Source organism: Mustelus asterias, chromosome 15 (genome assembly GCF_964213995.1).
Source record: "Mustelus asterias chromosome 15, sMusAst1.hap1.1, whole genome shotgun sequence".
In the NCBI taxonomy this organism is placed as follows: Eukaryota; Metazoa; Chordata; class Chondrichthyes; order Carcharhiniformes; family Triakidae; genus Mustelus; species Mustelus asterias.
This window is the reverse complement of record NC_135815.1, coordinates 55,418,545-55,444,176: the sequence shown is the minus strand read 5'-3', so window position 1 is coordinate 55,444,176 and position 25,632 is coordinate 55,418,545.

Here is a 25,632-nt window from a genome sequence, read left to right as displayed (position 1 = left end):
AAACCTGCTCTTGTGATCAGGGTGGAAATACACCTGCTGTAAATCAGATATTTAACTGATGTCCTGAGTAAGTGCCTTTCCTGCCAGGTAAAGATGGCTTGGACATGAAGAGTCCCAAGAAACAAGTGCACTTGCTTTGTTTTTGTTTTACTTATGGTGACAATTGGAGTTAGTGTGCTCTTCTGGGTCCCACAAAGAAAGTTTTGGCCTCCCCTTGCAATGGGCTTCCCTGGCCCCACCCCTTTCATGTGATTTACCCAAATGCCTGGTACCTTATGCTCTTGCTCTGACTGATGTTGCTCTACTGGCTAGCCGCTACTTCCCAGAGGGAAGCTGGTTGGAGATATTCAGATAAGGCCCAAGAATTATATTCACATTGGCAAGGTCAGAACAACTTGCGAGCTGCCTCAGCTCCCACCCACTCGATTCCTGACCTGAGTTAAAGCCAGAGTTTTAGTTTTCACTCCCTGTATGCAATTCCATGGATGATTGATTAATGCACTTAAATGTTCATTTGAAAGTCTGCAAATTGTAATCATGTTTATATGGTTGGTTTTCCCTATCAAAGTCGTGGTCGTTAACATCATTGTTTATTTGTTATGCTTTTGGAAGTCAGATAAGAGTAATTAAAAAAAGCACTTATAATGTTCCAAAGCATGTTATAATTTGAAGCAGCAAAGTGTCATGTTTGAGTGAAGTAGTGAAGGTTGCCTCAATTTATAATGGCATTTTATAATTGCTTGTTTTAACAGTTCCTAGTGCATGTTTATGATATTCCAGGTTCAAAGTCTATTGTGGTTCAGTAGCGTTAGGTAATAGAATATTTGCAGGGCTCCTATATTTTAAGCTTTAGAAATTATGTTGAAATGTGTATTATTTTACCTCTGAGGTGATTATTACTAACCTTCAAATGACAGCCAGAGACACTAGAAAAACTGAATGGGCTATCTCATTATTATGTGATACTGGCTGCAAAGTTTTGGGGTGAGCTGCTGAATTTAATGAGGATGAAATCAAACAGGCTGCTGATGAATAATGGAGGTAACTTGCGTCTCCAATATCTATTCTGTAGTTTTTAAGAATGTTAATGGATAATTTCTGAGTTGATGTTATTAGAGTCAAGTAACTAACTTAAAAAATGCAAGATTTTCTGATGAAAATATGTTTTATAGTTATCCTCATGAATGTAATAAAATTCATACCATACTGATTTTCATTGTGATTAGGGTATCAAAGAAAAAGAAACATAGAAGCAGGAGGAGGCTATTTGGCCCTTCAAGCCTACATCGCTATTCATTTTGATCATGGCTGATCATCGAATTCAATACCTTGATCCTGAAATATATTGAATATCTTGACACATTTTCACTTTTTTTTGATTGTAAGCACAAAGGCACCTTATGGCATCATGACAACCAATATATGCCTACGTCTAATAGCTGAAGAGCTGGCAGCCATTCTGTGGCTGGACACAGATGTGATAACATCTGCGAAGGAGTAGGAGGACTGAGAAATTGCTGAAAACATTTACAAGTAGCATAGGATGTCAAAACTGAAACTTGTAGAGATAGAAGTAGCAGGAATGGTAACAGAAATAGTAGCATTGAATTGACTACCAAGAGAAGGGCATTTGGGCAACTTTGTAGTTGATCCTATTGTGTCAGGCGAGATATGTGGCAGGAATTGGGTCGGATCTTTCCAAAAGAAAGCCAACATGGAACAGAAGGGAAAATAAAAGTGATGGGGATGTAGGGATGATATCCAGAGGCAATGGTACAGGACATGGGATGAGAAGTCAATGCTGGCTATGGAACCAAGCAAGAAAATCCCACTGCTCAGGACAACAAAGGACTTGGCAATGACCAAGGATATCTCTTACTGTCCTGGCCATTGGCAATACTCAGGAACCACCACACTGAGACAGAAAGAAATTGCAATGAGCACCACTGAAATGCTTGTGGAATTTTTGATTAATATATTGAAGCAATGCTCCCAATGTCTGGATATATAGGTGGGGTCCAATTCTATAGCCTGGCAATTGTCAAAGACATTTGTGTCCGGTGTGCACTCTATAGTTTCGCCATTTGAAGAGGGAAGTGCCTGCAGCTGGATGGGCTGAAAGATTTGTCTAAAGCCTTAGCTGCATAAGGGAAAGAGGAAAATAATGAAAACATGGTTGATATTAATGCATGGTATGTTAGGGAGGTATTGACAGAATTTTGTTTTAAGAATAGTGCCTTGAGCTACGACATGAACAGCCATATGGTCTACTCGATATTACTATGCTAAATCTCCCCCGCCTTCAGGTTTGTCCCTTGTGTATTTGCTCCCGATCCTATTAAGATATGAATCCCTGGGTCTTCTACAAGCTGTCTGTTTGACCCATATCCTTCCATTCCCTGGGCTGTTAATTCTCTCATTTCAGTTTCAATTGCTCTTCACCTAGTATCCATTCCTGACTTTTCTGATTCCCTCATGTACGTGTTCTCTGCTGGTGTTTGCACAGTTTAGAGTGCCCGATGGATGTTCACGTGACCATGCTGATTCCTGCTGACTCAGAGCTTCACCTTGGGACAATAGGAAAAATAGAACATAGATTAATATAGGGTATGAAGCCAATGGGCTGTACACACAATATGAACATATGAACCTACATATGAACATGTGTATTTGGAGCAGGAGTAGGCCACTTGGCCCCTCAAGCCTGCTTTGCCATTCAAGTCGATCATGGCTGATCTGATTGTAACCTCAACCCCCCATTCCTGCCTAACCTTTCATCCCCTTGCTTATCAAAAATCTATCTTGCTTTGCCTTAGAAATATTCAAAGACTTTGCTTCCACTGTCAGTTGAGGAAGAGAGTTGAAAGACACATGACCCTCTGAGAAAAAAAATTAACTCTGTCTCAGAAGAGGGATGACTTATTTTTAAACAGTGACCTCTGCTCCTAGAGTTCCGACAAGTGGAAACATCCTCTCCACATTCACCAAGACCCCTCAGGATCTTAAAGGTTTAAATCAAGATACCTATTCTAAATTCCAGTGGATGCAAGCCTAATCTGTCCAACCTTTCCTCATAAGACAACCCCTACCACATCCCGGGGAGTGGGGGTGGCAGAAAATCCTAGCCTCTGTTTCCTGTTAGCTAGCCAATATTCTATCCATGTCAATAAGTTATCCCTACACCTGGTAATTTTATTTTCTACAACAACCTTTGATGTGACACGATATCAAATGCCTTTTGGAAATCTAAATATGGTATATCCACCAGTTCCCCTGTTATCCACTCCTTCAAAGAGCTACAACATTGGCTCTGCCTGATTGCCTTGAATTTTTCTGAGTGTCCTGCCATAACATCTTTAATAATGGCTTCTGACATGTTCCCTGTGACAGATGTTAGGCTAACTGGCCTGTAGTTTACTGTATTCTGTCTCCCTCCCTTTTTGAATAAAGGAATCACATTTGCCATTTTCCAATCTGATTGAATCTTCCCCAAATCTCAGGAATTTGGCAATGCATCAACTATCTCACTAGCCATTTCTTTCAAGAGCTTAGGTGAAGTCCATCCAGACCAGCAGCTGTGTCAGCCCGCAGAGCCAACAATTTGCTTAGTACCACTTCCCTGGTGATAGTAATATTCCTGAGTTCCACCTTCCTTTCCATTCCCTGATTTACAACTATTTCTGGGATGCTACTTGTGGTCTCTATAGTGAAGACTGATGCAAAGTACGTGTTTAATTAATCCACTATCTCCCTATTTTCCATTATCAATTTCCCAGATGGACTTTCTATAGGACCAATGCTCATTTTGTTAACTCTTTTCTCATTTATCTACAGAAACTTTTATTATCTGTCTTTATATTACTAGCTAGCTTTATCCCATACTCTATTTTTCCCTCTTTAATAATCTTTCTTTCATTCATTGCTGTTCCTTTTTTTCTTTCCATTCCTCTCACCTGCAACCCATCTTTGCGCAATTATATGTCTTTTCTTTAAGTTTGTTACTGTCTTTTTTAGTTAACCACAGATGGTGGGCCCTCCCCTTGGAATTTTTCTTTCTCATTGGAATATGTCTGTCCTGTCTATTCTGAAATATCCCTTTAAATTGCTATTGACCTACTCTTTAAGCACTTTGTGAGTTCACTTTAGCTAGCTGTGCCTTCATGCCCTCATAATTGCCATTATTTAGTTTTAAAATACTAGTTACTGTTTGGGAGCTGTACACCACTCCCACAAGTGATCTCAACTTTATCATCTATCATTTCTAGCCAAACTACTTCTGCATCCTGGTTTCCTGAACTTCCATCCTTCCTTTCTGTTGTGTTATGACCATCATTAATTAACAGAGCCACCTCTCTGATGCACTATCAATCACGATACGAGGACTCCAGTGAGTGAGTGAATTAACAGGCTTTTATTCACAAAGAACAGGAGCACACCCTTGTAGCTGACCTGGTCTAGACTGAGGCGAGGAGGAGGAACCATCACCTTTATACCTCGCTCTGGTGGAAAGGGAGGAGTCTCAGGTGGAAAGGGAGGAGTCTCGGGCCTGGTGCAGCATGGGTGTGTCCAGGCACATACATGTAGTAACAGTGGTTCACCACATTCACCCCTCCTTTAAAAAAGAGTCCGGCGGGGTGGGTGGAACAATATGGTAAGAGTTTTAACAACACCAGGTTAAAGTCCAACAGGTTTATTTGGTAGCAAACACCATTGCGTCAACACCAAATTCATCAGCCGCACGGCATCTCCACATCATGGAACAATATGTACAGAGGTATGAAGATCTATATATACACAAGAGTCACGAAACTGAGGTAAGGCGTCATCCCTTCACAGGTTCAGCCTGTCGGGCGGCTTGATCAGTCACTGTGACCGCCGCAGTACCAGTTGAGGTGTTGTTTCCGATGGCAGGGTGGATTTGATAAGCGGACGGGCCTTATCCGCATAATTAGGGACCCACTGGGCGTAGTATGAGAAGAGGTCCAGGCATCTCCTCAGTGCTTTAAGAGTGGTGGGAAGGGGAAGTTCCATGAGGGGGCGCATGCGGTCAGGATCGGGGCCGATGACCCCGTTCTCCACTACATATCCCAGGATGGTGAGGCGGTGAGTGCGGAAGACACACTTCTCCTTGTTGTAGGTCAGAATTAGGAGAGCGGCCGTACGAAGGAATTTATTAAGGTTGGCATCGTGGTCTTGCTGATCATGGCCGCAGATGGTGACGTTATCCAGGTACGGGAAGGGGGCCGGCCCGCAGCCCGTTCTGGTCCACCGTTCGGTCCATTTCACGCTGAAAAACCGAGACCCCATTGGTGACTCCGAAGGGAACCCTAAGAAAGTGGTAGAGGTGGCCATCCACCTCGAAAGCCATATATTTGAGGTCCTCCGGGCGGATGGGGAGCTGGTGGTAGGCCGATTTGAGGTCGATCGTGGAGAACACCCGGTATTGCGCAATCCGATTGACCATGTCAGATATGCGCGGAAGGGGATACGCATCCAGCTGCGTGTACCGGTTGATGGTCTGACTGTAATCGATGACCATCCGGTGTTTCTCCCCAGTTTTGACCACTACCACCTGCACTCTCCAGGGGCTGGTGCTAGCCTCAATGATCCCTTCCTTCAGGAGCCGCTGGACCTCGGACCTGATGAAGTGAATAAAAATTACAGTGGTTCACCACACTCTCCATCTTTTCCTAACTTCCTGTCCTTCCTAAATGTCACATATCCTTCAACATTCAGGCCCCAATCTGTGTCATCCTAAAGCCCTGTCTCTGTAATGGCTATCAGATTGTACTTACTAGATTCTATTTGAGCTATCAGTTCATCTGTTTTGTTTTAAATGCTATGTACATTTAGATACAGAGCCTTAGTTTTTTTCCTTTTATTATTTGTGTAGCATCTAGCCTTACTTGCTGATCTCCTATTGGATTTGTAGGATGGGATTTTCCACATGCCCCTGTACATGTTTTGTGGCAGTGGAGGCAGCCCGCCATTGGCTGGCATTGGGACTTTCAGGTCCCACTGCTGTCAACAAGGTTTCCACTTGAATGCCGGGAAATCCGTGGTGGGGTTCGCCATCGGCAGGACCGGAAGACCCCACCAGCATGAAGGTCTGGAAAATTCCGGCCGTACTCACTGTCCCTTGCTGTCACAGTTAGGCCACTATTTTGATTTTTAGCAGAGTTACAACGGATACTTATTAGTCTGTGGTTGAGTTTTAGATGCTGGCAAAAGAGATGAAGTAAAAGAGAGTTAATTAGCAGAGTTAATATGAAACCACACACTCCTTCATTTCTCCTGTTTCCCTTCACAGTTGAGTGTTCAGTGGATGATTCGTCCACCATCAGTTCAGGTTCACTGCTGATGCCTATGTGCAACCTTCTCTTTTGAAAAGAGAACAGAAATCCTGAGATAATAAGGAGGTAGCGTGAGACAACACCATGGTGAGCAACCTATTTGACCAGGTATGAAAGCTTCAATGCAGAGCCTGCAAGCAGTTACATTAACCACAGTGAATTAGAAAGAAAATCTGCCTGAATTGTGTGTGTAACAATCTTCAAGGTGGATATGGAGCTGCTAGGACAGTTTTTGGGAGTCTTAAGGCAGGGCCATTGTTTTGCTGGTTGCATGGCAGATGTGGCAGTTCACTGCAAACTTGTTATAGTTGACCCTTTACTGTTAGAGGGCATCCATTACTCTTCCTTAATTTGGCATCTTCCTCCCACTTGAGGTTTTGATTCTTATTTTCCTTCATGAAGATGTACAGAAGTGATAGGATTCACACAATTATCCACATTCAGCTCTGTTTGATGAACACTTGTTCCACTTGGAACATTGCAGCATGAATTACTGGAGAGAGTCAAAGAAGTAAAGCTGAGATTGATGTTCAGCGAGTATGAATGGTAAGAGGTGTGCATTGTGTGGTCATGGTTGAATCTCTAATCCTCTCTATCCTTCTCCTTTAAGATGCTCGTTAAAACCTACCACTTTAACCAATTTTTGGTTATTTTTCCCAATATCTAGTTGGGCTGAATCAATTGTTTCTGTGCTGTATATTCCATGTACTATTTCTTTAGATGGCTCTGTGTTACTTTTTGTTTGATAAAGGTCTCGTGAGGTGCTTTAGGATGTTTTCTACATTAAAAATGCTACAGAAATACACATTGTTGTTGGACCCCCACCATAAAAATTGACATTTTTCACCAAGATGTCTGGACTGTCCTCTGTGAATGATGCAGCTATGGCAGCTGTGTCATCCGTGTTTGGTCGACTTTAGGGGCAGCATGATGGCACAGTCGTTAGCCCTGCTGCCTCACAGTGCCAGGGACCCGGGTTCAATTCCGGCCCTGGGTGACTGTCTGTGTGGAGCTGCACATTCTCCCCGTGCCTGCGTGGGTTTCCTCCAGGTGCTCCAGTTTCCTCCCACAGTCCAAAGATGCGCAGGCTAGCTGGATCGGTCATGGTAAATTGCCCCTTAGTGTTAGGGGAATTAACAGGGTAAATACATGGGATTACAGGGATCGGGCCTGGGTGGGAATTGTTGTCGGGTGCAGGCTCAATGGACCAAATGGCCTCCTTCTGCACTGTAGGGATTCTATGACCTATGACTTCCAATCTAAACCAGGTACCTCTCTTCAAGCAATGCAGTTACCCTTTAAGAGTTGCTGTGATCCTGGTCAGACCCCAGCAAAACAGATTGGGGGAGTTAAAATGTAGGTGGTTTATATGCAAAGTTACTAAGATTCATGTTTTTCACAATCTTTTGCGCTGGTTCAGGAGCTAATTTAACAGAATCAGGTCCCATGCTCATAACTGACCGCACCTGCTGGTCAAAGCTGAGACTTTCCACCAATTGCATGGGATTAGGAAGGCTCTTTCGATTGCATTTATTTTGTTCGATTATCAGTAGGTGCATTTTAAAAGACTTTCACATCAAAAGACATTTAATTTGCCAAGAAACTAACTAGTGCCCAGCATTGGAATTAATAAATAGTTCAATGTAGTTTTTTAAAGCCATTTGCTGTGATTTTAAATGGGGTTACTCACAGATGGAAGACTGGTCACTGGTACTAAAGATAGTTATTTTTGGTGAAAAATCTACTTTCAGCTGAATTAATAAGACAACACCAACTTACCCCTTACATACATGAATACTTTGTAACAAAGAAAAATAAATGAAATTGTTACATTTTATTCTGCTGCTCAGTTATGCTGGTTTTGCATTTATGATCATACAGGTAAATTTTACTGGAAACTTAAGCATAACCAAAGACAATTTCAAGCACATTCCCTGTTTGCGTAGAATGGGCCTATACACTTTGGAGTTTAGATAAATGAGAGCTGTTATTATGGAAACATAAAATTCTGAGGGGGCTTGACAGGTGACAGCATATCTTTGAAATTTGCTACGCAGAGAGCTGTACTGCACAGTCATTGAATATATTTAAGTTTCAAATTGACAAACCTTTAGATTCTATTGGAATCAAGGAATTTAGAGATAGGACAGAATAGTCTAGTTGAGATCCAAGATCAGCCATAATCTTATTAAATGGTGGCAGACTCGAGGGGCAGGGGCTGTATGGTCTATTCCTGCACCCACTTCTCATGGTGTTATGATTGTTGCCAAAATGGAAACTCTAACCCTATATGTTCCCTCTCTTTCCAATTTGCTGAGTCAATCTGCAAAGGCAAAAATGTGACATTACAGGAAATAAGTACAACACTTAAAGGAAACACATAATATTCTTTATTTCATTGCGCTAATACAGAATATTCACAGAGTCCACTGAGATATGGAAAACATAAACTTAATTGGAACACCTCTTACTGTGGCTTCACTTTTCCATGAGGTTCTATAAGGGAGAGAAAGATCATGTGATGTTGCATCACTTTCTTTGATGTATACTGTGTTTCAGTGGCCGATCATGCAGTGAGAATTAATCCCTTATACTGCACCTTCCCCCAAATCTCTGACTTCCATTTCTTTTTCAAGGGAACATGCTGTCATGGTATCACTAGTCTACCCAAACAGGTCCTCTGTTCCTTTAGAGTAGATTGGGGATTTGAATCCTGCTTGTGGTTTCTCAAGCAAGTAGTGCACATCTGTTCCGTCTCACCATACCATTATATGTTTGGATGCGGTAGGACAATAGATGTGGTGTCTGTTCAATCACTTGTCCATAACGAGCTTTGTCTTAGATCCTAACTGGCTCTCCTGATAGCTGAAATGATATTCATTGTCTTTCCCCCTCACCTCATCCAAGTCATCCTCTTGGACATGTGGCGTGAGTAGGAAACTGCATTTTCAATCATCTTTCCATTAGGATTTCATAAGGTGCTAAACCATGGTGGAGTGAAGTTTAATAGCTCAGAAGTGCAAGTTGGGTGATATCATTCTTGTTCAGCAACGCTTTCACTGTATGCACTCCTCTTTCAGCTCCACCACTGAATTGTGGGTATGCTGGTGAGTTGGTGGTATGGACAGTTCCACATGATGTTGTGGACTCTTGAAAATATTTATTGGCAAACTGTGGTCCCTCGTCTGAGATTACATCATCGAGATTCCATGTGCTACAAATATTTCCTTCAGTGATGTAATCATTGCTTCAGGAGTGTGGCTCTGCAGCTGCTTGAATTCCATCCATCTTGAGTAGTAGCTTATTATGACCAAGAACATCTTGCCTCTGTGTTCAAAGAAATGTCCCCATGATCTTGATGGAAAGGAGGATGACATCAATGACATCTCCTAGTGATGAAAATCGCAAGTAATATAGTTTGATATCATCTCTTCCAATGACTTTGAGAGATTTGGCCACCAAACTGAATGTCTTGCTCTGGTTTGACATTTTGGTGATGCCCAAATGTCCTTGGTGCAATCGTTGTGGTATATCGAGTCTTGGAAGTCTCAGAATGACCAGTCTCTCCTCATAGATGAATAAATCATCAACTACACTGAGGTGTCCTCTTTATTCTTATTACTCTGAGAATGGGATTGTGTGGTAAATGTGCTGGTCATCCTTGGACGCAGTACTTTATGACCTATGTACATCTCTGATTTCATTCAGTTGCTGAGTTGTTGCTGGTAGAGTTATGGTTGTTGTCAATGCAAAGGTTTCTACCTCTTCAATATGATGAAACAACCTTGTTCAGACTTTGCTACTGAGATACAGGACAAAACATTTGTTGAATCACAGAATTGTTTTGGCATAGGGCACCAGCTCTCCAAATGAGCAACTCATCCAGTTTCATTCTCCTTCCTTTTCCCCACAATCCTCCTCATTATTTATTTTCAAATAAGAGTATAATTCCCTTTTGAATGCTTCAATTGAACCTGCCTCCACCACGCTCCCAGAAAGAGCATTCCAGACTCAAACCACTGGCTACTTGAAAAAGCTTTTCCTCATATCACTATTGCTTCTTTTATGAATTACTATCTTCTACAATCTTCTTTTCTCTAAGGAAAACAATCCTAACTTCTCTAATCTATTTCCATCCCAGGAACCATTCTTATGAATCTTTTCTGCATTCTCTCCAATGTTTTCACATCCTCCCTAAAGTGTGATTCGCAGAACTGGAGACATTACTCAAGCTGAAGCTATCCTAATGGGGATTATTATCCTACCTCATTCTGGGGTAGTGCCGGTTGATTGGAAAACGGCTAATGTTACGCCGCTGTTTAAAAAAGGAAGGAGCCAAAAGGCGGGTAACTATAGGCCGGTCAGCTTAACGTCTGTAGTAGGGAAAATGCTGGAATCCATTATTAAAGAGGAGATAGCAGGGCATCTGGATAGAAATGGTTCGATCAATCAGACGCAGCATGGATTCATGAGGGGAAAGTCGTGCTTGACGAACATGTTGGATTTTTATGAAGATGTGACTAGGGCGGTTGATGGAGGAGAACCGGTGGATGCGGTGTTTTTGGATTTCCAAAAGGCGTTTGATAAGGTGCCCCATAAAAGGCTACTGAAGAAGATTAGGGCACACGGAGTTGGGGGTAGTGTGTTAAAGTGGATTGGGGACTGGCTATCCGACAGGAAGCAAAGAGTCGGAATAAATGGGTGTTTTTCCGGTTGGAGGAAGGTAACTAGTAGCGTGCCGCAGGGATCGGTACTCGGGCCGCAACTATTTACCATTTATATAGATGATCTGGAGGAGGGGACGGAGTGTAGGGTAACGAAGTTTGCAGACGACACAAAGATAAGTGGAAAAGTGAATCGTGTGGAGGACGGAGAAGATCTGCAGAGAGATTTGGACAGGCTGAGTGAGTGGGCGAGGATATGGCAAATGGAGTATAACGTTGAGAAATGCGAGGTTATACACTTTGGAGGAAATAATAACAAATGGGATTACTATCTCAATGGAAACAAATTAAAACATGCTACCGTGCAAAGGGACCTGGGGGTCCTTGTGCATGAGACGCAAAAGCCCAGTCTGCAGGTACAACAGGTGATCAAGAAGGCAAATGGGATGTTGGCCTATATTGCGAAGGGGATAGAATATAAAAGCAGGGATGTCTTGATGCACCTGTACAGGGCATTGGTGAGGCCGCAGCTGGAATACTGTGTGCAGTATTGGTCCCCTTATATGAGGAAGGATATATTGGCATTGGAGGGAGTGCAGAGAAGGTTCACCAGGTTGATACCGGAGATGAGGGGTTTGGATTATGAGGAGAGGCTGAGGAGATTGGGTTTGTACTCGTTGGAGTTTAGAAGGATGAGGGGGGATCTTATGGAGACTTATAAGATAATGCGGGGGCTGGATAGGGTGGAGGCGGAGAGATTCTTTCCACTTAGTAAGGAAGTTAAAACTAGAGGACACAGCCTCAAAATAAAGGGGGGTCGGTTTAAGACAGAGTTGAGGAGGAACTTCTTCTCCCAGAGGGTGGTGAATCTCTGGAATTCTCTGCCCACTGAGGTGGTGGAGGCTACCTCGCTGAATATGTTTAAAGCGCGGATGGATGGATTCCTGCTCGGTAAGGGAATTAAGGGTTATGGGGATCAGGCGGGTAAGTGGTACTGATCCACGTCAGATCAGCCATGATCTTATTGAATGGCGGGGCAGGCTCGAGGGGCTAGATGGCCTACTCCTGCTCCTATTTCTTATGTTCTTATGTTCTTAATGACTTATACAAGTTCAACATAACCTCCTTGCTCTTGAACTCAATGCCCTTATCAATAATGTTGTATTCTCCTGTTTTCCTGGAACATACTCTGCTTTTGCATCAAATCTCAATATCTTCAGTCTGAATCACTGTACTCACGGAGACATTTTACTAACTCTTTAGAATCTGAAGTGTCACTAAAGGTTGTGGTTTGCTTCTATCTTGAAGTGGAGACCACAGGCGACATAGGATGAACTTTACATTCAACTGCCTTGTTCAGTTGGGTAAGATCTACATAAAAAAGCATAATCTGCAAATCTTTCACAAGCCTATGTAGCAGCTAATGCTCCTTTGTCCTTCACTGCATATCTCTGTCAGTCTGTGTCATAGAACCATAGAAAATTACAGCTCAGAAACAGGCCTTTTGGCCCTTCTTGTCTGTGCCGAACCATTTTTTGCCTAGTCCCACTGACCTGCACTTGGACCATATCCCTCCACACCCCTCTCATCCATGAACCCGTCCAAGTTTTTCTCAAATGTTAAAAGTGACCTTGCAATTACCACTTTATCCGGCAGCTCATTCCACACTCCCACCACTCTCTGCGTGAAGAAGCCCCCCCTAATATTCCCTTTAAACTTTTCTCCTTTCACCCTTAACCCATGCCCTCTGGTTTTTTTCTCCCCTAGCCTCAGCGGAAAAAGCCTGCTTGTATTCACTCTATCTATACCCATCAAAATCTTATACACCTCTATCAAATCTCCCCTCAATCTTCTACGCTCCAGGGAATAAAGTCCCAACCTATTCAATCTCTCTCTGTAACTCAGCTTCTCAAGTCCCGGCAACATCCTTGTGAACCTTCTCTGCACTCTTTCAACCGTATTTACATCCTTCCTGTAACTTGGTGACCAAAACTGTACACAATACTCCAAATTCGGCCTCACCAATGCCTTATATAACCTTACCATAACACTCCAACTTTTATACTCCGATTTATAAAGGCCATTGTACCAAAGGCACTCTTTACGACCCTATCCACCTGTGACGTCACTTTTAGGGAATTCTGTACCTGTATTCCCAGATCCCTCTGTTCAACTGCACTCTTCAGAGTCCTACCATTTACCCTGTACGTTCTACTTTGGTTTGTCAATATCTCACACTTGTCTGCGTTAAATTCCATTTGTCAATAAACAAATACTTAGTAAACTGGCCTACCCTTTCTATCCAACTGTATTGGAAAGAATATAGCTCCCAGGCCGATTGAAGATGCACATGCAGCAATGATAGTGGGTGGCTCTGGGTCATGGGGAGTTAAAACATTAAGTAATATCAGCATCATTTTTATTTTCCCAAAAGACCTCTGTTGTGCTTCCTTCCAGAATCATACATTAGCTTGTAACAGCTGATGTACAGGTTCATGGATGACAGCTAGGCTGGGCAAGAACTTTCCTACTTGGCTGACCATACCCATGGTGCTCACTCACGTTCTGAGGAGCTGGAACCTCTTTGATTGCTTGCCTTCTGTGGATCAACACTTACACTGGATTCAATGCAATATGCCCAAAGAATTCACAGTTGGCTGTAAGAATTTGTATTTGTTGAATGAAAGAAAGAAAGAAACCCTACAGTGCAGAAGGAGGCCATTCGGCCCATCGAGTCTGCACCGACCACAATCCCACCCAGGCCCTACCCCCACATATTTACCCGCTAATCCCTCTAACCTACACACCTCAGGACTCGAAGGGGCAATTTTTAACCTGACCAATCAACCTAACTCGCACATCTTTGGACTGTGGGAGGAAACCGGAGTACCCGGAGGAAACCCACGCAGACACGAGGAGAATGTGCAACTCCACACAGACAGTGACCCGAGCCGAGAATCGAACGCGGGACCCTGGAGCTGTGAAGCAGCAGTGCTAACCACTGTGCTACCGTGCTGCCCCTGTAAGTGCTGCTTCCCGTAGGTGTCACAGCATAGCTCACATTTTAGTGTCATGTTCTCTCTGAGTGGATCATGGATCAGAGTTTCATCCATGTGACACACGACTCCATCCAGGCCTTCTAGGATACATGACGTTGTCCTCTGGAAGATTTCTGGCACTGATGTAATGCTGAAAGGTAATGTGTTGAAACAAAACCTCCCAAATGGGAATGATGTGGTATGCAGTCATTAGTTTTCCTAGTCCTGTGAACAGCTCTGAGCTTTTTCAGATGATCATCTTGGCTTTGCAGTGCCACAACTCTGCAAAGCAGATAGAAGTCAGTGTAAGCTTTCTGCTTAAGAGTGAACAACTCTAATTCAGGATCACATATAAGGTTTCATTGATTTTTCTATCTCTATACTGAATCTATCCATTCAGTTGTCTTGAGACCTTGAGTTCCGTACCTCCTAACATGATGCCTAAGAGAACCTCTCTCCGACCATGGTTCAACGTAAGAAAGAACCAAAACTGTTGCACCTGTGTCATGTTTCCCTCTACTAGGATCAACGCTCAGTAGCTTTTGCTTTTTGGTCCATGGATCTCCCCAAGGAAAGGCATCTTAATTTCATTAATGTCTTCTATTTTGTGGATCTTGTCACCTTTTGAAGGCATTTCTTTTTTCTTATTCTGTGTAGGCTCCTTCCTGCGACACAGCTGGAAAGTGACCCTTCTTTCTGCAAAACTGGCATTCAGTCCTTTGGCAGGACAATTTTTGTGCTTGTGTTTTTGCCCGCCACGCCAATTACAGTTAACTGGGGTAGTTGAAGGATTCTCTTCTTGCCTCCACTACATTTTAAGTTTTACATACTCCACTGAGTCAGTCTTTTTTGGGATATGGTTCTCCCTATTACTACAAATCGCCAATCAATTTTGCTTCCTGATGGCAGCTTGTCTGCTCAGTTGAATTGCCTTTGTTAAGGTTAAATCATCCACTGACTGCAAATGGTCAGACAATGCTTCACCTAAGACTTCGACAACAATTCTGTACTTGATTAGTTAATCTTTTAAGCTGCCACACTCACAGTACTCTTAAAGTCCATGCAGATCATTGATAGAAGTAGGCATTAAGTGCTTTTATTGCTTAATCATCCCTAGCTTGTTCTTCATCAATCCTTTGCTTGACTAGGATATTGTCTGTGCAGCCACCCATTGAATACATTAGCATTCTGACCTGTTTGCCATTCAGCTTTGCTGTGAAGCCTGATGTAGTGTGATATCTGGAAAATCATCTGCACCAATTCAGCCACGCTTCTGCCTGGTTGAGGCCCACAACCTGCTGAAAGCTTTCTGATGATGGAAGAGACTTTTCCATGCTAGTTCCTAAACTTGGTGCCACCATGTCATATTCTTGGACCCATTGAGCTAACAAAGCACATTCACAAAGTCTGCTGAGATAAGGGAAACATTAACTTTAATGAAATATCTCTTACTGTGGCTTCATCTTTCCATGAGTTCCATAAGAGAGATGCCGCGTCACTTCTTGTGATGATGTATACTGTATTTCATTAGCATATTACACAGTTAGAATTAATATCTTATACTAAGTTCAGGTGTACTCATGACAAATATCTCTGTATATAAATAGACACAGATATACACATTTGGATAATGACAGACAGATGTACACTACCATGAATACAGATGCCACACACAGACACATATTGACAAAGAGGTATACACACAAACAGAGATAAACACAGATAGACATTGACAGGATCAAGTCATCCTGTTTTTGATTGATTTGCACCCTGTCTACTTAACTCCTTACATATTGTTCAATTCATTTGAAAGACCATGTCTGTGGTTTCATATCTGTTCCTTCCCAGGTATTTGAAAACGGTCAGTTGGACAGCAATTGATTTATAATGGAAGATCCAACAATCAGTTTTGTCCACCATTTATATGTCCATTAGGTTGCTATGTTGACAAACCTGGACAACAGAAGGTACGAGCAGAATGCTGAGCCATAATAGTGATGTAGTATGCATTACAAACATAACAAACAGAATGGAAAGCTTCATATAAAATAATTTTAAGCAGGTCTTTCTATTGAGACTACTTGCAATCTCAGAGATGTTGGTAAATCATTGCAGGGCTGTTCGGGTTATCATTTATTGTCACAATCCTTATATTTTCTTTCATAGTAGCAACTATTGATATTTGCAAGTAAGAAATTGCTGCTTATGCTGGGCCCTTAAAAGATACAAAGTCCCTTTTGACTGCTGCACAGTTTTAATTTCACCAGTGCAAAATAATTTGACACGGTCCTTGGGAGGATAAAAAATTATGAGGAAGCTTCAAAGTAATCATCAAAGCTGCTGGCAGTTATGGTTTAAAGGGTACATTTCTGAACTATTAGGAATGCTCATATGAAGAAAAACTACAGAATGTATAAAAAATGTATTTTAGATACTTGACTCATTTTGAAGTTATATTGGGAATTGAATGAGCAGTCAGCTGGCTGCTGATCTTTATCAGATCTTATGGATATTCATTTTAATCTTTTATTCAGATATTTTGTTTTGGCTTCAGTGCTTTCTTTAGACAGATGTTATCCACTACCAACAACTTGCATTATTTATCTGCACATATTAAAACATCCCAAAGTGTTTCAAACACAATTTGATAGCAAATCACATAAGGTGATATTAGGATAGGCAGTCAAAGCTTGTTCAAAGATTTAGGTTTTAAGGTGCATCTTAAGCAGGAAGGAGAGCTTGACAGGCAAGGCATTTACTTCATGGATGGAAGCTAAAGGCATGGCCACCAATAATGAAGCATGGATGAAGGGCTAACTGGGAGCAGCAAGGACAACCTTTCTGAATTTTGCAGCTAGACCAGCTAACATTGAATAAAATTAATCTTCCAGACGAAAGTTGAAAGAGATGATCCACCCATTTTAATATTAGATTTAATTATCTAAAAGGGAGCACTGTGTCCAACTAACTGTAGCTATTAAGTTACATCAGTGCAATGAAATTCATTCTCTCAGTAGGATGTCAAGGCAAAATGTGCAAGAATTTGGAAGCTTAGTCCTACACGTGCTGCAAAATCTTTACTCTTAGCCTGATGCATCATCACTGAGGCAGAATCCAAAGCATAAAGGCAACCTTTCAGCTCTTCCCTTGTTGTGCAGAATATGCTCTGTTGTTGGCACTGAAATAGCTTGTAACGACACACATCAGTTTTGCACAATGTGATTAGGGGTGGCACAGTGGTTAGCACTGCTGCCTCATAGTGCCAAGGACTTGGGTTCAATTGGGTCACTGTCTGTGTGGAGTTTGCACATTCTCCCCATGTCTACGTGGGTTTCCTCCGGGTTCTTCGGTTTCCTCCCACAGACCAAAGATGTGTAGGTTAGGTGCATTGGCCATGCTAAATTCTCTCTCAGTGTACCCAAACAGGCGCCGAGTGTGGCGACTAGGGGATTTTCACGGTAACTTCATTACAGTGTTAATGTAAGACTACTTGTGACTAATAAATAAACTTTAACTTTAATGACGGTGGCTGGTTCTTGTTATGTGAAAATCACGAAGAAGATTATTTCTGTGATACTTGGATTGATTGTTGGTGACGGAAGAGGGAAATTCTTGATCTACAGACTCTTGAGCAGTTGAGCACAGGAACTTCTTATTTGGAGGCAATCGGAACTGCACATGCAGGGGTCACGTGAGGTAACCGTGGGAGAGGCTGCATTTTTGTGAGCTTAGCGTTACTCACCTTTTAATCCGTTTTTTATCCTGATTCACAACCCATAATTATCTAATGTATAAAGATTATACAGTCCAAAGATGTGTGGGTTAGGTTGATTGGCCAGGTTAAAAATTGCCCCTTAGAGTCCTGAGATGCGGAGGTTAGAGGGATTAGCGGGTAAAATATGTGGGGGTAGGGCCTGGGTGGGATTGTGGTCGGTGCAGACTCAATGGGCCAAATGGCCTCCTTCTGCACTGTAGGTATTCTATTATATTCTATATAGTCTGTGCTATTTTCCTGGAACATCCTGGCTAAATTTTGGCAAAGGGGAGCCAAGTTAAGTCAAGAAAATCCTTGTTTGATTGCTGCGGTCAGAGAGGCCAGAGTGGGGCTCAGAGGTGGTTTCACTGGTGAACGGGCCTATACTTCAGTGATGCTTTGGTGTTGAGAATGGCCACCATTATGAGCAGACAACTGTCTCGCTCCTCAGTACTTATTTTTGATGCTTATTTTAATGAACAGTGAGATGTCCCAAAGAGAATGGATGAAGTGGAGACGAGAATCCTGTCAATGGAAAGGCAGTTTCCTCAGAGAAGTTTAACCTTCGATTCTTGGAAATCGTGCTGCATGGTGTATCGTTCATCCTGGCTGACTCGGGGAAATAGGGCAAGAGAAGGAGGATCCCTGTGCCTGGTCTCCTGAGGGGTGCTGGGCATGAATTCCTGGCTGAAGTTGAGAATTGGCCTTCATGTTTTCATAATCTCGATTTGAGGGCTGGGAGTTTTGAATTCAGTGAAGCACATTGTATCCAGTCTTCAGGGCTTGAGGGTCGGTCAAAAACTCCAAGCACTGGTCTTGCATTGTATTGAACTCAGTGTTCATTGAGAAGGGTTGGAGGCAGCTGGACATGTCATCCAGACTTGCCATTTGATGGAGCCAAGGCTTCTCTTTGTTGGGACTTTGGGACGACAACATGACAGAGGTTCGGACGCTTTGGTGAAACTCTGGATGGATCTTGGATGTTTCTTGATGATCCTGTCATGGCTTTGGCATTTTCATGCTCCATGGATAGTGTATTATCCTGCAGTTCATCATGAATCCTGAACTTTGTTCCCTTGAGAAGGATTGAATATTACAACACATTCGACTACCTTTTTGTGACCATGTTATGACAGTATGTTTGTATGTTTTTTGTGCAGAACCTATGATTTTGACCCATACAAGAAGGTGGTGATGATAATCATCTAATATGTTTGAATTTAGTTGAGATCCGATGTGAATGGTTTCTTCAGTGACACTTCTCAAGATAACCAAAGGAGCCGATGACTTTGGATTATCTATGTCCTTGTTGGCTGTGGTATCATTTGAGATAATGCTGCCTAGAATCTGATTTTTTCAGTGATACTCAAGATCTATATCTTCTATATCTACATACATTTTGTATACTCACAGCAAGCACTATCACCATTTGATTCAGAAGTTGGTGTGCAGAGTGCTGCAGGCTTCCCTATATGGGGCATTTGTAATCTGGTCATCTGGCCTTGCAAGTATTCTATTGTGGCAGGAGTATTTCTTTTGAAGAAGCTATTAAATTTCCAAGTCATTTTCTTCAAACCAATCTTGGTTTCTTCTGGTTGAGAAGCTAACCACTTCTGTTGTTGTCTCTTGTTGGAGGATTTTGATTGATCCCATTGCCCTGCTGGGTTAATATCAGTGCCCGGAGTTAAGTCAATACAGAATCAATCTTCAAGCTTGTTCGGGAAAACTGTTTTTACTTGGTGTCTATCGACTTGCAGTTTCCTTGTTTATGGACTTTTCTTTTGGGTGATGGTTTGATTCTGAAGGCAAGATTAGCTTGAAGCAGCCTCTGCTGGTGTAACAGTCTGAACTGGGCATAACCCTGGTGTGGAGCAAGTCTCATGTTAGTCTGGCAGACAGGAATATTACCCTGAAGATGCCTGTGCTTTGAGCGTGAATGGCTTTCTACTAAAATAGAGAAGTGTAATGATGTTGAATTCATGTTTCGTGCAGAATTCCAGCAAAAGCCACCAATTGTTATTACAGTTGCCAATGCCATGTCTGCCCAAGACACTTTTCCAATGCTCTTAGTCACACCCACTTTTTTATTTAGATCTCCAAGTACTACGAGCTTATCCTTGGAGTCAACCTTCAGTAGGTTGTGCAGGTCATGGTATTAGCCTTCTTTGGTTACTATACCGACTTGTAAGGTAGGAGTATATATGCTGATAATGGCAGTGTACTATTTGTTCCAGATTGGTAATCATAGCAATATGAGTCAATCAAAAAAACCCAGCAGGGACATTCTGAAGCTTGCTGGCTATGGAGTTCTGAATCATAAATCCAATACCTGAAAGGTGTCGTTTATCTTTACCCTCCTCGGATGAGAAAACGTATAACTTGCTTCGTACACCATCAAGGTCAATGCTCTGCGAAATGAACTTCACTGAGTGCTGCAATATCAATATCCAAACAGCTGAATTCTCTTGCTATGAGTTAAACATCTTTCAGGATGCCTGAGGTTATCTGAATTGTGTAAAAAAATAAACCATCATGGAAGTTTCAAGATGTTTGTCTCTTGATTTTACCTCTTCCTTTTGCACTGCACTGGGAGATGCTCATTGGCTGCAGTAAGCCAACCAGTTAAGTTGAGCCAAGCAATGTTTGAATCACTTTTTCTAAGCCAATTTCCATTTCCAGTGCTATCCCTGGAGCACGCTGCTTGGTAACTCTGGGTGCTGTCTGATAATGCTGTTGTCTCAGGTCAGCTGTAACACTACATTCTGCACTCTCTCGTTTCCTTCTCTATGAACGGTATGCTCTGTCTGTACAGTGTGCAAGTAACAATACTTTTCACTGTATGCTAATACATGTGACAATAATAAATCAAATCAAAAAGCACTCAAATGACCCAAGCAAAGAGCTCCCTATATGTGGAATCAAAGCTGTGGCCTCTAATGCCATCTTGCACATACTGTTTCTGCCTCTCACCCATCACTGTAGAGCTTTTCTTCCAACCTACAATAAGCTTGTTTAAAGTGAAAATCAGTTCACACAGGCAAATCCTTTCGGTAAGCGTTTCTCCACAGTGGCTCAGCAACAGAGATAGCTGCAGAAGCCTCAAAGCTGTCAGAGTTTAGTCTTCATCTCAAGAACCTGTCATGAACACAGATGAGTTATTTGCCCATAGCTGTGTTTCCATCCATCAGTTCACTTGTGCTTGAGTCAATGCCATTCAGATGCCGTATCACCTTTGACCCAGCCTGCTGAAACAATCTGAATTCTGAATGCTAGATGCTAGCCCATAGAGTAAAACACAAGCCCTGCTGAGTTTAGATGGGGTGCGGGCGGATCACTTGATGACAGATGCTGCTCACTTTAATAGCTGCAGACTTTCCCCCTCCTCTGCCGTCTCCACCTTGTGGCACCTGTTCGTGACCAAGAGCCTCCTAAGTTCCACACTAGATCCCTTCAATAAACCTCCTGCCTCAGCACTAAACCCCTACAATAACCAAGCCCCCTGAGTAATAAAACTCTGCCCGAGCAATAAACCCTCTCAATAAAACTCTCCCTCAATAACTAACCCCCCTCCCTTCCCCCACCATAAAATCCAGCCTGAGTAACAAACCTCCTCAGCCAAAGCGCAGACACACAAACTCTCCCTTCCCTTCACCAGTCCTGTGACCCAGGGCCAGGAAAACAACAGTGGTATGGACCACGTCCCCCAACTAACCAAAAAGTATTTTAATGGATCCATCTAAAGAGCTTGTTTGATCTAAAGCTGTGAGACTTTGTAGGATTTAGCGTCAATGTTGAAGACTTCCAGGTCACTCCTACATTTCTATATTACTGGGATCCATCTATTGTGAGTCTATTCTGCTGGGTAGGACAATTCACATCCAACTATGTAATGGAAAAACCAGGAATGTTAGCTAATAAATATGATTTAATTATTAAGATTGTCAGGCTACTATTTGTTTGGCCTCTCGAACAAGGGAACCAGTCACAAGAGGCTAACAAAAAAGACTTTGCAGGATCAAAGGGCTGTGATTGGTTTACCATGAAGTTTGGGATTGGTGTTTAAGTAGGTCAGACACAGTAGGAGTGATAGGCTTCCTTCTCAGGGGGACAAGAGTGAACCAGTTAGATATTTACAACTATACAGCAGCTTTTGTGGTTATTTTTCCAGTTCCAGTCCATAATTCACCATCTTTATTTTTCAGCAAATCTGGCATACACCCTGAAGCAATGCTTGAAGAAACTAAATTACTTCACAGGGTCAGCCAAGATAGGATAAGGCATATATCTTCAATTAAAATGGTTTACTAAGCCTGTGTACGGCTACATTTACCTCCTACTTCCCACCAGGTTTAAAGTACTTTCGCATCTTACCATGAATGCTTTTTACGCAACTTAGACCATGTTGTATTCCCAGCCTCCACCTAGAAATATTCCTTTACTCACAGGCTTACATACATTTCACACTAAATTCTCCTCCTGCATTATGGTGAAATGTTATATATAAAGGTCACCACAGCAACTTTCCATGTTTCTTTTTAACAATTAGATGTTCTCACTTTTTTTCTATGATTGCAGGTGGAAAGTCCAGAACAGCTGAAAAAAAGATACATGCAGGAAAAAGACCTTGTCATATTTGACTTTTAATTTCATAAAAGTGGGAAGCCCCTCAAGTCCTGAGGTGGGTGATATTAGCAAATTCTGAAGATGGCGAAGTAGGACTGCTGGCAGATCAGTTTGCAGCTCAGCATTGTTCTGTCTATTCTCTGAACTATCTATTGGCAATTCATGAAAACTGAATGTATGGTTTCTAACTCTACTGAAATTTATGTGATTATTACTCATAAGGACATCATTGTAACACATCTTTTTCTTGTCTTCTGCAGGTGTGCTGCAGGAGTAAGGCCTTACCACTTCTAGCTCTTTCAGCATCTCAGAACATGACCTGTGTTAGAATTTGATGAAAAGCTGAGACAGCTGGCAACAGGTTCTCATCCACAAGCTTCTCAAGCTGCTTCTCTTCCTCTTAGTGGTTTCTTGCTGAGCCTGGGCAGCACGGTGGCACAGTGGTTAGCATTGCTGCCTCACAGCACCAGGGACCCAGGTTCGATTCCCGGCTGGGGTCACTGTCAGTGCTGAGTCTGTACGTTCTCCTTGTCTGCATGGGTTTCCTCCTGGTTCTCCGGTTTCCTCCCTAAATCCGAAAGATGTGCTGGTTAGGTGCATTGGCCATGTTAAATTCTCCCTCATTGTACCCGAACAGGCGCCAGAGTGTGGCGACTAGGGGATTTTCACAGTAACTTAATTGCAGTGTTAAGGTAAGCCTACCTGTGACTAATAAGTAAACTTTAACTTTTATTTCTCTTCCATGATGATTTTCTTTGGCGGGCAAGAACTATGCAGCTTGAAAAAGTTCACCATGGTTTTTGAAACCTCAGCTAGGTTACACTGCAGGAGAGTCAGAACTTTCCAGGCATCTGAAATGTTTCTTTAGCATGGCAGTGGCCTGCTTGACAACTATTCTGGTGGACATATTATCTCATTGCATCTGGTATCCCTAGAATCATGATGTGGAGATGCCGGCGTTGGACTGGGATAAACACAGCAAGAAGTCTCACAACACCAGGTTAAAGACTAACAGGTTTATTTGGCAGGCAAAAGCCACTAGCTTTCGGAGCGCTGCTCCTTCATCAGGTGAGTGGGATTTCAGTTCACAAGGGGGCCATCGTCAGACTGAACAGAACGGATTACTGCAAAGAAGTGTACCGACAACTGAACAACCAGGAACACTGCAGACAGTACCCATAGATCCGACCAAAGAACACACCCGTCAACTCAACAGACTGATCAAGACATTTGATCTGGACCTTCAGAGCACCTTCTGTGCTCTCATCCCACGTACTCCCCGCGTAGGAGATCTCTGCTGCCTCCTGAAGCTACACAAGGCAAACACACCCGGCTGTTCCATCGTATCGGGCAATGGGACCTTGTGCGAGAACCTCTCCGGCTACGTCGAGGGCATCCTGAAACCCATTGTACAAAGAACCCCCAGCTTTTGTCGCAACAGTACGGACTTCCTACAGAAACTCAGCACACATGGAGCAGTTGAACCAGGAGCACTCCTTGTCGCAATGGATGTCTCGGCACTCTACACCAGCATTCCCCACGATGATGGCATTGCTGCAACGACCTCAGTACTCAACGCCGACAACTACCAATCTCCAGATGCAATTTTACAACTCATCTGCTTCATCCTGGACCACAATGTCTTCACCTTCAACAACCAGTTCTTCATCCAGACACACGGAACAGCCATGGGGACCAAATTCGCATCTCAATATGCCAACATCTTCATGCACAGGTTCGAACAAGACCTCTTCACCGCACAGGACCTTCAACCAATGCTATACACTAGATACATCGATGACATTTTCTTCCTTTGGACTCATGGTGAACAATCACTGAAACAACTATATGATGACATCAACAAGTTCCATCCCACCATCAGACTCACCATGGACTACTCTCCCCCGGAATCGGTTGCATTTTTGGACACACGCATCTCCATCAAGGACGGTCACCTCAGCATTTCACTGTACCGCAAGCCCATGGATAACCTCACGATGCTCCACTTCTCCAGCTTCCACCCTAAACACGTTAAAGAAGCCATTCCCTATGGACAAGCCCTCCATATACACAGGATCTGCTCAGATGAGGAGGATCGCAACAGACACCTCCAGAGGCTGAAAGATGCCCTCATAAGAACAGGATATGGCGCTCGACTCATCGATCGACAGTTCCGACGCACCACAGCGAGAAACCGCACCGACCTCCTCAGAAGACAAACACAGGACACGGCGAACAGAGTACCCTTCGTCGTCCAATACTTCCCCGGAGCAGAGAAGCTACGATATCTTCTCCGGAGCCTTCAACATGTCATTGATGAAGACGAACATCTTGCCAAGGCCATCCCCACACCCCCACTTCTTGTCTTCAAACAACCGCACAACATCAAACAGACCATTGTCCGCAGCAAATTACCCAGCCTTCAGGAGAACAGTGACCACGACACCACACAACCCTGCCACAGCAACCTCTGCAAGTCGTGCTGGATCATCGACACAGATGCCATCATCTCACGTGAGAACACCATCCACCAGGTACACGATACATACTCTTGCAACTCGGCCAAAGTTGTCTACCTGATACGCTGCAGGAAAGGATGTCCCGAGGCATGGTACATTGGGGAGACCATGCCGACAACGGATGAATAAACACCGCTCGTCAATCACCAGGCAAGAGTGTTCTCTTCCTGTTGGGGAACACTTCAGCAGTCACGGGCATTCGGCCTCTGATCTTTGGGTAAGCGTTCTCCAAGGCGGCCTTCACGACACACGACAATGCAGAGTCGCTGAGCAGAGACTGATAGCCAAGATCCGCACACATGAGGACGGCCTCAACCGGGATCTTGGGTTCATGTCACACTATCTGTAACCCCCACGACTTGCCTGGGCTTGCAAAACCTCACTAACTATCCTGGCTGGAGACAATACACATCTCTTTAACCTGTGCTTAACCCTCACTCCACTCACATTGTCTGTACCTTTAAGACTTGATTATCTGTAAAGACTTGCATTCCAACCATTATTTTGTAAATTGAGTTTGTGTCTTTATATGCCCTGTTTGTGAACTGAAATCCCACTCACCTGATGAAGGAGCAGCGCTCTGAAAGCTTGTGGCTTTTGCTACCAAATAAATCTGTTGGTCTTTAACCTGGTGTTGTGAGACTTCTTACTGTCCCTAGAATCACACAGAGATGGCAAGTG